Source organism: Haemaphysalis longicornis, unplaced genomic scaffold (assembly GCF_048455015.1).
Source record: "Haemaphysalis longicornis isolate Haplotype H1 unplaced genomic scaffold, Haemaphysalis longicornis Haplotype H1 scaffold_8, whole genome shotgun sequence".
Taxonomy (NCBI): Eukaryota; Metazoa; Arthropoda; class Arachnida; order Ixodida; family Ixodidae; genus Haemaphysalis; species Haemaphysalis longicornis.
Window position 1 is genome coordinate 23494691 of NW_027526445.1, and position 13093 is coordinate 23507783.

The following is a 13093-nucleotide window of genomic DNA, read 5'->3' on the forward strand; positions in this document are numbered from 1 at the left end:
GCTTTGTTCGCGGCCATTGGTAGGACGGCGCCCTAGGGAAAATAATTTTGTGTCTAGCCCTCGTTTGACTTCACTCCCCATCGCATTTTTACCTTGAATTTTAGGTGAGGGCTGGGTCCAGTAAACGTTGCCAAATCTCCTCCCCCACCGCTTTCTTAGCGTTGATTGGGGGCGAGGGCTAGGGTCCACTAAACGTTGCCAAATCTCCCCCTCTGGTAGGTATCGAGTATCAGTCCGGTTCGGAACTCCAACTGTGAGCACTATTTTTGCACCAGCGTTTAAAACGATAGCGCATACAGCGTACCCGTGACTACTGTCAGTTATAAAGGGTCATTAATTGATGCATATTAGGAAACACATTAATAGGCCTGGTTGTTATTTAACAACGCAAAGCCGAGTCTGATACCCTAGTCGCACGTGCACAGTTAACAATGAATAAGGGAAGCACGGTTAGACAAAACCGCAGTTTGATGCGTTGAGCGACAGACGGAACTTCAGTTATCCCGCTAACTGTGGGTAAGGCAAAACGAGCTAGGCCATTTCAGTTTGGTCGCGCTAACTTCATCCGCCGCATCCGCAGTGTTGGGAATCGCAGAAGTCAGGTTTCACACAAGTGGCGGTGCATCAGCGGCGGCAAAAAAAAAATTGGCCGCGTATCTGCTCCTTTCGTGGCAAATGACGTCAAAAGACGATAGTCTTTATAGGCTTTTGAGAAGTAAATGCCTCCCTTCGCTTTACCGCTCACCTCTCATGTTGTTCCTCTTGCGTCGCGCTCCTCCTAAGGTAAAGACGCCAAATGTTTGCTTAAATCATTTTAAATTTCCCGCGTTCCACTGCTCCAAACCGGGTGTCTCGATGGGAACGCTGCCGTCGGCGAAGACGCGCGTTAATCGAGACACCCTACTTCAACGTTTATAGAACCGCGTTTCCCTACTCCACGCGCGTTGCAAGCAGAACGTGGAAACTATCTAGTGGAACCTTGCGTAACTGTTGCCGGTTGATTTCTTAAAATGGCGCCAGAAGCTATAGTGGCGCGGGCGACAGCAGGCGACGGCGGAGTGAATTCTTTTTCTGCAGTTGATGAAGTATTTAATTTCGCAAAAGTCAAGCATGTTTGAATTTTTATAAAGGAACACTGCAAATATCACTTCTGTATTGATATGTTGTCTCATATTTGCGTAATGTCTTGTTCTTCTTCAACAATGTTGACAAGTATGAACATTATACTGGACCAAGACGGGTATATTTAGTTGTGACTATATAAGACTATTGCGCAGGCATTGTTTTGCTTTGGCCGGGTGACTGAATCGAGTCACAGACAGACGGACATACAGACATACATACAGACCAAAATTTGTGGGTTTAAGTAGCCCAAGATAGACTATCGTCTTTAAAAATCGCCTCGCGTGCGGGGGAGACGAAGTTCCTCAAAGAGGCGAAAAAGGGACGCCACAAAACTCTCCCCAGCAGGAGCGTTAGCTCTTTGCGTCGCTGTCGAAGTCAATGAATCTGCGCGTGACTACGACAGAAGCGAAAGCAGCGATGCGTTTCCCGATCCACACGATCAACTACGACAATAACTGTATTAAATTCGTAAATTGCACTCGCCGTTCGCCAAGAATTGTGGATTGAGCAGGCAATCATGAAACGTTTTTATCACTCGGAACCCCTGCGCGCACGCCGGCCATGCCTGGAAACACGACGGGACTCCTGCCCGCACGGCCTTGGAAGCAGCTCAAACCGGCCAGACCACGGCAGCAGCAGCCTGTCGCCGGTCTTCGAAATCAATCTGTTCGCGTAAAGGAAGTTCCACATTGGAGAAATTTTTATGTCAGTTAGGTGAGAAATCGTGCTATGGATTGTGATTTGCAGTTATAGATATAGCGGCTGCCAAATATGATCAACCGCGATGCTACGCCAGAACATCCCAACACCGAGCCGGCCCGAGAAATGCAAGCTCGTTCCGAGCGGTTGGTGAAGCACCGCTCGCAAAACTCGCCCCGCGCGAGTGCGTGGCGTTTGGGTGTGAAGCAACTGTTCTAACGACATTTCCTCTTCTCTGCACTGCTTCGCTTTTGTTGTCTTATCGTTGTGTTACCATTTGTTAATTTAATTTTCTTCCACTCACAACCACGCGACTGCTGCCACCATGCTTGGAACTTCCCGTGTAACAGCCAAAACCGCAGTTTGCGAAAACCGGGAATAAAGTTTAGTAACCACGGTTAAACGCAACTGCGGGTAAATTTGTGAAATTATTCGGGTATGACTTGTATTCGGGTACAAGAGAACGACGGTACTTCTGGTTACAAAATTTTCTTCATATAAGCCTGACGTGTCCTCTGTGCTGCATAGCACTGACATGCAGCGATCCCGCCACAAGGTTGATTTTAAGCAAAGCGAATGGATACAGGGACAGTTTGAAGAGAAGAGAGGAGGAGCAGTAAAATCTTTTGAGCCCGCAAAAAGAAAGTAAAAAAAAGTTAGGTGGGCTCTTCTAAATTCAGACTGCCTCAGGTGGCGAGCCCTAAAAATCGGGCATTCTTGAGTTCGAGGTGAGAGCGAGATAGGCTGCACTTCCACTGCACCGGGGTTGGGTGAAAAACGAAGTTTGGGAGATCAGAGCATACCAACCCGGGATGGTATATCGTATTGGGAGTATAGCAGGTTCTGAAGTTGTAAGGGTATGGGTGAATGTGTGATGGAGTATAGGGTGTGGTCATATGCATCTGCAGTATACGTCATAGTCCTGTGTCACAAGCGTTCATGAAGGGGTGAAGAGGTGGGTAATGGGGGCGGCTCTGACGGTATTGGTGCAGTATATCGTCGAAATGACCAGGAATGGCAAGCTTGGAAGGGGCTGCTGCCGAGTCGCCGACCAAAGATGGAAATTGCTCGTATGACCTACGGTCCACACGATTTTGATATGTCGTATTGCCGTGGGGGAAGGAGCTGACAGGCGTGTTATAAGTTTTGGCAAGCTTTCTGCGATTCTGTAAGTATGGTTATATTGCCGGGAGGCCCTGTGGTGCGAAACTATACGGCTGCGTCTTAGGCGGTACTTGTGTTGGTATCGGCGATGAAGGCGGACTGCATTATGTATCCCTGGGAATTGAGGACACCCATTGCATTGGCTAGTTTCTCTATGAGAAGTACGCATGCTTTTCTTGCCCCCATGTTTTAAGTACGGTGCATATGGCGCAGTATGGGTGAGACCTTGATGTGGGTGTGAATATGGGGGACCTGCGCTCTCGTAAGTCCAACGAAGTAAGAACGGAATCTCCGAGGTTTGTCAAAACGGCGCGGCCCGTGGGCAGGAGGTCCGCCTCATCCGCACCGGCCGACGCTGTGCTTCTAGGAGTTGCGACAGCGAATTGTTGAGTCCGATTTGGAGTAGGTGCGGGGTGCAGAGAGTGCAAGGGGCGAAAAAGAAATTATTGATAACCCTGACAGATAAGCAATCCGGCCACCTTCGAAGTTGAGATATGAAGCCTGAGGAAACAGCAGAACTGGTGATCTTCACTTGCTTTGAGTTAGCTTTTCTATGGTCTGCCCCCATTTTAAACAAAGATGGATAAAAGACAAGCTTTCCGCATGCAAACCCTGCCACACTCAAAGTTCACAATCCCCCTTCGTGAAGTCCAAAATCCAAGCTGCCAAAGCCCAACGCCAAAGCCCACTTCCACCATGCCAAAGTGCAATGCCAAAACACGTATTGCGAACCCTAACAAAATGCTGAGCTTAAGTAACAAATGCCGGGTTCATAGCGTGAGGGACGCGGTTGAATTCCGTCTACGGGTAGCGTTTTTTATCTTGAGATACGAACTCCCCACACCTGCTCGTGGGCTCCTTGCCTCCTCACTACATTCCCTTTTCTTTCGCTAGCCGAGTTTTGATGAAGCCAGGCACGGTATAAAGGCCAGAATAAATAACTCCTATGTAAAAAGCAAGATCATAGAGCAGTAAGGATTAAGAATTTCAGGGAGACAAATGTGCATACGCATGGCATTCAAAAGCCGTATTTTATATTGTCAGCTATGTAAGTTTCCGTGTTTAATGCTAGGACGGTCTTTTTACTGTCAGAAGTAGTGCATATGGGGTCTATGCTTCGCGTCGTAATGTCTGCGGCTATGGCAGCTGGTGGTGCTTTTGAGCTGCAGCGAGCGACGTCATTTTTGCTCGCAGGGCGGGATTTTTTCCCCCCTGTGTATCTTCTCTTAAGAAAACCATTCGTGGGAGACCCAATTTTACAGCTGCTACTGAGTTAGTTCCTTCGGTGTTTATAGGGGTAGAGACATCAGCTGCAGCTTAAAAGTGTCCACTGGAAATATTAAATCTACAATTACTGTCACCAGTACCCATTTTGTGTTTACTAAGTTTACTATAACCTAATAAGCATTTTTTACTACTCTTACAATTAGCAAGGCCGAATTACCCCTTGAGTCATACAAAGCTGCTCTTTTGCTCTCTCCTCACCTTGATATGATTCATTTCTTTTAAAGAAAATGCCATCACCAGAGCCGCAGCATGAGTCCATAGAATCTGTACCATGTGCCATTATGATTAGTGAGGTTATTCGGGCCGTAAGGAAAAGAAACGAAATATAACGTACACGCAAACGCGGTGCAGCAGAAAAGAAACCCGTCGATGTAATTCTCCCAGAGAAACAAAGAACAGCACAGAAAGACGCGCAAAACTATGTGCAACTGCGGAACATGCTCACATATGTATCGACAGGCTTTCGTCTTTCAAGCACGCTAGCAGACCTCAATGCCCCGTGAAATTTTCTCCTTTGGACATTGTCGCTTGCTTTTTTCACGCATATATAAACGCTGAGTAGTACGAGCGGCGTTCACCAAACTGACCAAGTTACCTTGCCCGCCGAGTATAGTACACATGTCTACGCAGGTCGCCAGCAATAGACAATGGATCCTGCTTCGTTAGTTTCCCACGAAGTCCTTACCTGCGATCGTTAGCTTCTGATTTCCGACAGTGAAAGCCCATACCGGTCCAGGGTGGGCACCGTGAGTGACAGCCTAACAAACGCAAAACATTTCACCCTGGCTGAAAATTTTACATGACAACGCCAAATATAACGCTGTATTACTGAGCGCCTTGCGTACTAATTATTTTATTAATCGCGAAATCTGTTTACATCGCCAAGGTTGTTGTCGGTTTAGTGTAACAGTACGACTATTCTTTGTTTGTAACAAAGCCACTAAACAAGACTAAAATTGACGTTTTCAAAGCGTGTTTTAGCGCCTCTCCTGCGAGTTCTACAGTCACATTTTCGGCCAACCTGCTTGCGTGGATAGCGATTCTCAGAAGAGACACGCCACTGCAGGAAGGTAATCGAAAAAAAAATTGGCCGCCTTTGCCATTCAGAAGGGAAGATTCAGGAAACATCGGGGATGGTGGTCATCACTAGTTTTGGCTTGACTCGTTTGACTTCCGCCAGCCTTCTTTCAAAGGACAAAAGGGGAGGAGGAACGAACTTTTTTGGCACAGAAATGCTGAGTGCCTATCCTTGAAGTTTTAGTCTCCAGCCAATGCAGCAATACGACGATTTCAATCCACAGACCGCTGTACACTAATAAGTATTTAGGCTGCAATCCTCCACATGAACAAAGAACCCTTATTTACTTCTCAACTACTTTTCGTGCAGGAAATTACCGTGCCAGGAAGGTTCTATCTGTACATGAGGTTATACGATGATGAACCCATATATGTACTTCACAGCAAGTGTGTTTCAACCCAACTTATTGCTATCAACGAACAGGAGAGGTAAAGAGTAAATACCTTCAGGTTTATCAAAGCCAAGGATGGCAAAAAGTGAGTGTTGATTAAGTAAAGCGAAAGCTATAGATGGTTTATCAAACGCGAAAAGTATTCGTAGCTGTAGTCGATGCAACACGAATGGTATCAAAATGGCTACCGCTGTAGAGAGAAATTGAATAAAGAAGGTCACATATTTCAACCCTGCTCGCCAGAGCAGCAGAAAACTTTGCTAAGTAAAGCGCTGTCCTTCCACAGTGCCAGAATGGAACAAAGGTTATCACGGACAAGATTAGGCTTCAAAATAAAACCTTTGAAGTTAATGAAACCTTGAACTGAGGTGTTGTCAACAGTCAAGTGGGGATTAAAGAGACAGGAAGATAAATAACATAGAGCAGGACGATATCAATTGAAACTTTGATGACTATGACGCTTGAAACTATTCTGAAATCAAGCAAAAAACTGAACTGAACAGGGGGTGCATTAAGAATTTATCAATAGAAGGCGCAGGTTGCGAAAACGATAACAATGAGCAGGAGGGCTCATAATATACTCCATTTTTTGCGAACGTGCTACTTTCCATAGGATCTCTTGCTCTCTCCATATTCACCATAAGCAGCCTAACCTTCCCTTTCTCATATGTGACTTTTATTGTTTATTGAACAAACACTGTAGTAATAACTTCTTCATCTGCTCTTAACGAAGTTGAGTTTGAACCCAAATCACGAACAATAGAACCGATACTCGTTCCAGAAATGCAACCAGTTATCTCGTTATAATAAAGCACTAATTTAAAAGAGCTTAAATATCGAATAAGTAGCCTCACCAATGATAATTTAAAATGACAAATAAGATTTTCCCTGGTAAGAGCAACACTTACGAAATCATGCTTACTCCTCAGCATTGGTGTAACACGAACAGTTCAATGACTGTGTACGCACATATTTTTTAACAATAGAAGCGACCGCTTCCCTTTCCATTGCTATAAACACCAGCTTGAGGTTCGAATCCATGAATCCACACCAACTGTAATTCATGACTGTGGCCATTTATGTGTAAAAGTGTTTGACTGCATGGTTGTACTGACATCATCTGAAGACAGAGTGAAACAACGTTTTACTTGCACAGCGAACACGTTTAAGCAGCCGAGAGAGTGAGTGAGTTGGTAAGTGAGTGAGTGAGTAAGAAAGTGAGTGAATTATTGAAATAGACGTGTGCGTTCCTTGTTTTCTGCCCAGGACGAACAGAACTGTGTACGCATGGACTCGTACTACCGAGGGCTATCCTTCCGTCAACGTAATACAGTCATCTTTACAGTAGATTGGCGAAAAATTTCTTTGGGTGCAGTAATTTTTGTTGCGAGCTCTCCGTGTACACACTTATCCTGGTAACTTATGATGTAACTTATATATTGAAGTAACCAATAGCATTAAGGATACAATCGAGCTAATTTCATTTTTTCTCTATCCCAGTCTATTCTAAAGGTTACAGGCGTGAAGTTAAAAGTGGTTTAAGGGATATGTCTGACATGTAACCTTTACGTCGTAATTATAAAACACCCGGTAACCTATAAAAGATGCCTGTCGTGCCATCTGTTCTGGTCGCCCATGATTTCTCCGTTGCATCACGGCATATATAGAAATGGCGGCGCCCGTAGATCCGGGCCGGTGACCTCGTTTTCCCACCATTCGAGCTTTTTCACCACTGTGATTCCCCTATGATGAAGAGAGGATTGCTGTTAGAAAACTTGTCTGTAGCTGGGAGTCGTGGAGGCTGCGGTGAGGCTGTTTGTGACTGGCAGCGCTACACGGCCTGTTCTACGGCCATCAAGTCCGCATGTTGGACAGCGGCGGCCGCACCAGTGGAAGCGAACTCGGTTAGTATACTCGCGTATTGTTTTGCACGTTTTCAATGGATGTGTGTTTTTGCGGGGGGCTTTTCAAATGCAATATTTGAAATAGAAGCATTATCGAGGGAGTTTTTTTGCCGGACTGGCTGTTTCGCTGTGTGTTTAATGTTTTCCGCGACAGCAATTGAATGAAATCACGGGCTTGCGTTCGTTGCATCAGATTGGACCGGACGATCGGGCAAGCCCGTACATTCTGACAGATAACAGCGCCCATGACCTGCTTTTTACGATGTTATTAGTAGAGTCAGTTCGTGTGCCTTTGTATTGCGTTGAGCGTTTTGTTTATGCTGTAAGTTGTTTATGCTGTAATTTGTGAGATGGCTGTGTTAGAATAATTGAATTTTTTCACCGCTTTCATTATCGTTCTATACCGTGGGCATTCAGCCGTCAGCCGTCATCGAATGCTCTTGGTCTTGTTGTAATATATCCGGTTAAATACAAGGTCTGTGCTGCAGACATTTAGTCCACTAAATGTTGCCCCAAATTTCTGAACTCACCTTCTCATAATACTACATTTGTCATTTTGCCTTGAGCGGGTAAGTTTGATGTTAGTCATTTTGAGACGGTGGACCATTTCACCATGTAAGCGAGTTGATTATTCTGATTTTCAAAAATCAGTTGTTTATTTATTCACGTGGTATTGCAAGGCCAACGACTGTGTAGCGTGATACTAGTGTAAAACAGTAAAGAGACTTTAGAGAATGCTGGTATGCATAAAGCAGCATGCGGATTGCTTGATTGTTGTTGTTTAATTGTGTTATAGAAATTGTGAATAAAATGATTATAGGCTGGGGCTGGCAAAGTTGCACAGAGACAGGTGTAGAAGTGAGCGCTGAACCCCCATCGGTGCCAGGCTGTTCGAAAAGTGTGCTGTCATCTGGCTACCTGTGCTATGACCTATCAGCACCACTTTTTTACAGACAGTGTTCCTTGAGATGACAACCAGGACTGCGCTGGGAATGACAAAAGAATAAATGAAGTCTGATTTCAGTCAAAACAATAGTATGAAAACGCAATAACTAAAACACATTCATTCAAATATTCTATTTCAAGTTGCTAACCAGGCCTGCACTGACAAAAGTATGATGCACTTGTAAACATGCGAGGCCTTCAAATGACTCTGTGTTTATACCTCGTACCTTATTTTGCCCATTTTAGACACGAGCCCCGAGTGCTTGCGGGCAATGGGCACATGTCAAAATCAGTATACTTCTGGCATGGTGCGCACACGCTTTTAACGATGAAGGCATGATTAAAGCAAGCTCAAGGATGGGGAAAAAGCACACAGAGTTTGAGCGTCTGCAGTGACGCGGAGGGCGTTCGTCCCCTGCATGCGCCTAGACTAGTCATTACTGCGATTCCAAGCCGTACTGGGAGGCTTATCTTAGGCATTTTGCTGCCGACAACATGACAGAAGCGCGGTATGGTGATTACCAAGTTATCCAGGATGACCATCCACCGATAACGTCGTATGTAAAACATGTTCTTTTACAGAACAGAAACAGAAACTTGTTTGAATGCTACTCTTGGACATCGTTCAATCACGGTGCACCTCTTCCCGACGTCACAGGCTTTAGTTGGTGCGCCGCCGCAGACCGCGCATGGTAGTTTTTCTTCTTTCGGGAATAATAAAATAATCAGCCACTTTTCGACCGGATAAACGATGAAAAGTGTGGCAATTTGAGCCGGTGTACTCAGTGCAAGCGAAAACGGGAGCTTTACAAATTCACTTCAGTTCTCTTAAAAAAACGCCCACAGGTGTTTTGCCGTCGTTTTTGGGTTCTTGGTTTTCAGCGTCCCTTTTCGGAAGCCAATTCCCTACGGGAATTTTTATGGCGACCGCGTGTATATTGTTGCGCTTACAAATACTAAGCAAGGATAAACCATTTTACAAGGACCATCTAGCTGTTGCTGTGTACCCGTCCGACAACATAGCGAAAAGAAGAACACGAGGGGGCTCACAATATATCCGGGCTCGAGTGCATTTGTTTGGGCTTTTCAATGGTTGCCCGTTACAGCATGATTATGAAGAATTCTAAAGAAAGAACCACATGGACCGGATATAGCTGCCAAACCGGGTTGTCGTATTCAGAGGAACGAATGCGGAAATTCATACTCGCCAGTTTTCGGAGCGATGCCCCTTAGCGGATGGGGCTGTTCACGTCTCCTGTCGTCATTGTCGTGAACGCCGTCGTAATCGTCATTTCATTGAGTAAAGGTACTAAAACCCCGGGACAATCGTTAACGCCTCGCGCTAGAACGAAACGCGTACTAAAAAAACGGGACACTCGTTTCCGCATCACGCTGGACAGCTTCGTAATGTGTAGTAAAAAACACCTCGACGCACGTTTAGCCACCGCATAGATTGCTCCATGCGTTGAAGACAAGAGACTTTTACGACGAATTCGTATACATCCACCTCCAACTGTTTAATCTCCGTTGGCAAAAAACGCCAAGAATACACTTATAAGCTTCATGCTTTGCCCCTCCCCACGTTTCACGTTAGTGGAGATGGCCAAGGCGTTTCTCTGTCACAAATCAACCCCAGGACCTTCGGAAATAACCGTGCGCCCGTGCTACACGAAGGTCAAATTGGTTGAATTGAAAACGTTGGTTTGTATTCATTTTTTTCTTTGCTTTGTCCCAGGATAGGTAGATGACTATCTTGACGTTTAAGTGTGACCTTTTGAGACAGATTGAGCTCGCCAGAAGGTAATTGGTTGCAAAAAGAGCTCAAGTAATGTAACGCTGCTGTTGAACTCCGGTGCATCACATTTCACGCATACAAAAACTCCAAAAACTTGAAAACGTTTATGAAATCCTTGAAAAATTTGGGCCTTGAATCGAACGTTTTTAGTGTGACCTTCGGCCCCCATCCAATATTGCTGCCCTTGAAATTGCAAAGCAAACAATGTGGCTCATTGGACCGGAATGGCGCATCTGACATTGGTGGCTAGACTAATAAAACAACTCTTAAAAAGGCCTGCAGTGCCGAGAATAAAATTAACGCAGTGAAATTGAAAAGTTATGAAGGGCAATAGTAGGCTGCCCCGGAATCTAACCCAGCATTTCGTAATACGACTCATTTACATCCTGGACCACATTTTAGCTCATTGGTTTTACATGCATGGAGGTGGATCTAGCAAACAGTGTGTGGTCTTATACTTAAAAGAAACACCGAGGAGCTCTACACATAGCCTGACACAAAATGAAACTAAAACGCGCCAAATAACGTCCGCAAACAAGCTTACTTAACCTTTGTTCGCCCACAGCTGGAATTCGCATCACCCATATGGTCCCCCTTCCAAGCCTATCTCATTAACCAGCTAGAAGCTGTGCAAAACAGAGCGTCACGGTTCATTTCACGCATTTACAGTCGCCCCTCGAGCGTCACACAAATAAAGCATGACTTTTCATTACAGCATCTAGAAATACGGCACACAGTTGCCCTCCTGTCTTTGCTTCATAAATATATTCACGCGTCCAGGCCACCACCCTTCCCACTAACGGCACCATTGCGCATGTCTAAACGACTACACAATCAGCGAAGCATCACACGCATCTTTGGAAAAACAAACTCATTCAATTCATCGGCTTTGCCTCGTGCCATAGCACTCTGGAATGACCTACCCGACGTCATTGTCAATTTAACTAATCATGACATTTTTCGCGAGCAATTAATGATACATCTATCTCAATAGCATTGTATAACCCCCTTCAATTCTGTTTTTGTTCTGTGTGCTTTTTTTTGCGACTGCGAAATTCTTGTTGTTGCTTGAAACCCCTCCTTGTCATTTGCGCAACCACTGTTGTTAGTTCCAATGTATTGACTTGTATTGTGGAAGAAGTGTCACCCACTAGCATTCTTTCCTGTGTACCCCCCTTACTCTATGCTCCGTAATAGAGCCTGTAAGGTATTTTTAAATAAATAAATAAAATGAGTGCGATGTTACATGGTGCGTTGTTAGACATAACGCTAATTTAAGCATCAGCATGAACAAACACGTATAAGGTGGATTGGCCGAGAGTTGCTACAGGGGGGACGCGTTCAATAATCCTTGTAACGCATTGAATTCCCAGTATAAGCGTTTAGGTGCCTTTGCATATAGCGCCGAAACCTGTTAATCAACGACAAGCACGCGCATTGACTGTGACACGTTCAATAGAGCATGCATCGTATACTTCAATGGAAGACTCCTAAAGGGGCCATAGAGAAAACACAAGTTAGGTTGATCAGAAATACTCCTTTCCTGCTATAACAATGATACCAATTTTATTGCAAACTTCGAACAAACAATTTAGTTGCTATCCAAAACGTGAAGCAGGGGCAACTCCCTACCCATTTTCGGCAACATTTCTATGACGCCACAGAATCTTGTTTGTGTGATTGGCGGCCGCCGAACTAACCTATCGCTAAGACGCATGACTAAACGATATTTCTGTGACCTCTAGATCAACTAGATCGAGTTCCTTAAATGCTAAAATCCTGCTAAAACACTGAAAGTTCTGTTTAGTGCTGTCCACACCTCTAAAAAGCGGAGTTACTGATGCCCACTTACACAGAAAAATATATTTCTCCTCACGCCCTCGCTCACACTCGGGCTCACCACCTGCCATCTCAATTCACACTCAGTAATACTCACGCTCACTACGCGCCATCCACTACTTGCACCCACTTGCGCTCACGCTCACAAGTCGCGGTGGCCACTTGTACCCCTATGCGCTTACGCTCACTGCTCGTCGTCACCACTCTCACTCCCTCGCGCTCACGCGCACAACCCGCCTTTAGCACTCGAACTCATGCACACTTACCACTCGCCGTCACTACTCGCACTCACTCTCGCTCACCACTCGTAGTCTCCCCTCGCACGCGGGTGTGCGCAGCAGACCCTCCACGAGTCATGAATTCGAAGAGTATTATTGCATTACGGCGTCAGAAGGCCAACCAAATATATTTATGAATCAGCACGCCAGCAGAGACTTCTAAGGTGCCCCTTAGCAGCTTCGCGGTGACGACACATTTCCTAAGCAAGATGGATTACCGCCATTAACAAACATCACAGGGAGAAGCATGTGCGACAAATAGTCAACAGCCATACAAGCGCAATAGTGGCGCTCACAACGGTAAGCCCCGCAAACGGCGTGAGTGGCGTGAGTGCACTCACGAGTAGTGATTGTGGCTCACTGCCTGCGGTGTGGCTCACTGCCTGCAGTGGTGACTGTGGCTCACTGACTCACACTCCTCAGTCGAAAACAATTGCGAGGTTCACTCACAACTCACTTATGAATGGTGAGGGGGGGATGAGTGCACTCGTGAGTGAGCCTGCCGACCTACGGTGCTGGCCCATATGACGTCCGGCCACGCCCATAATGGGGTCACTGTATTGCCAGGACACTGTGCGGTGAAGTCCC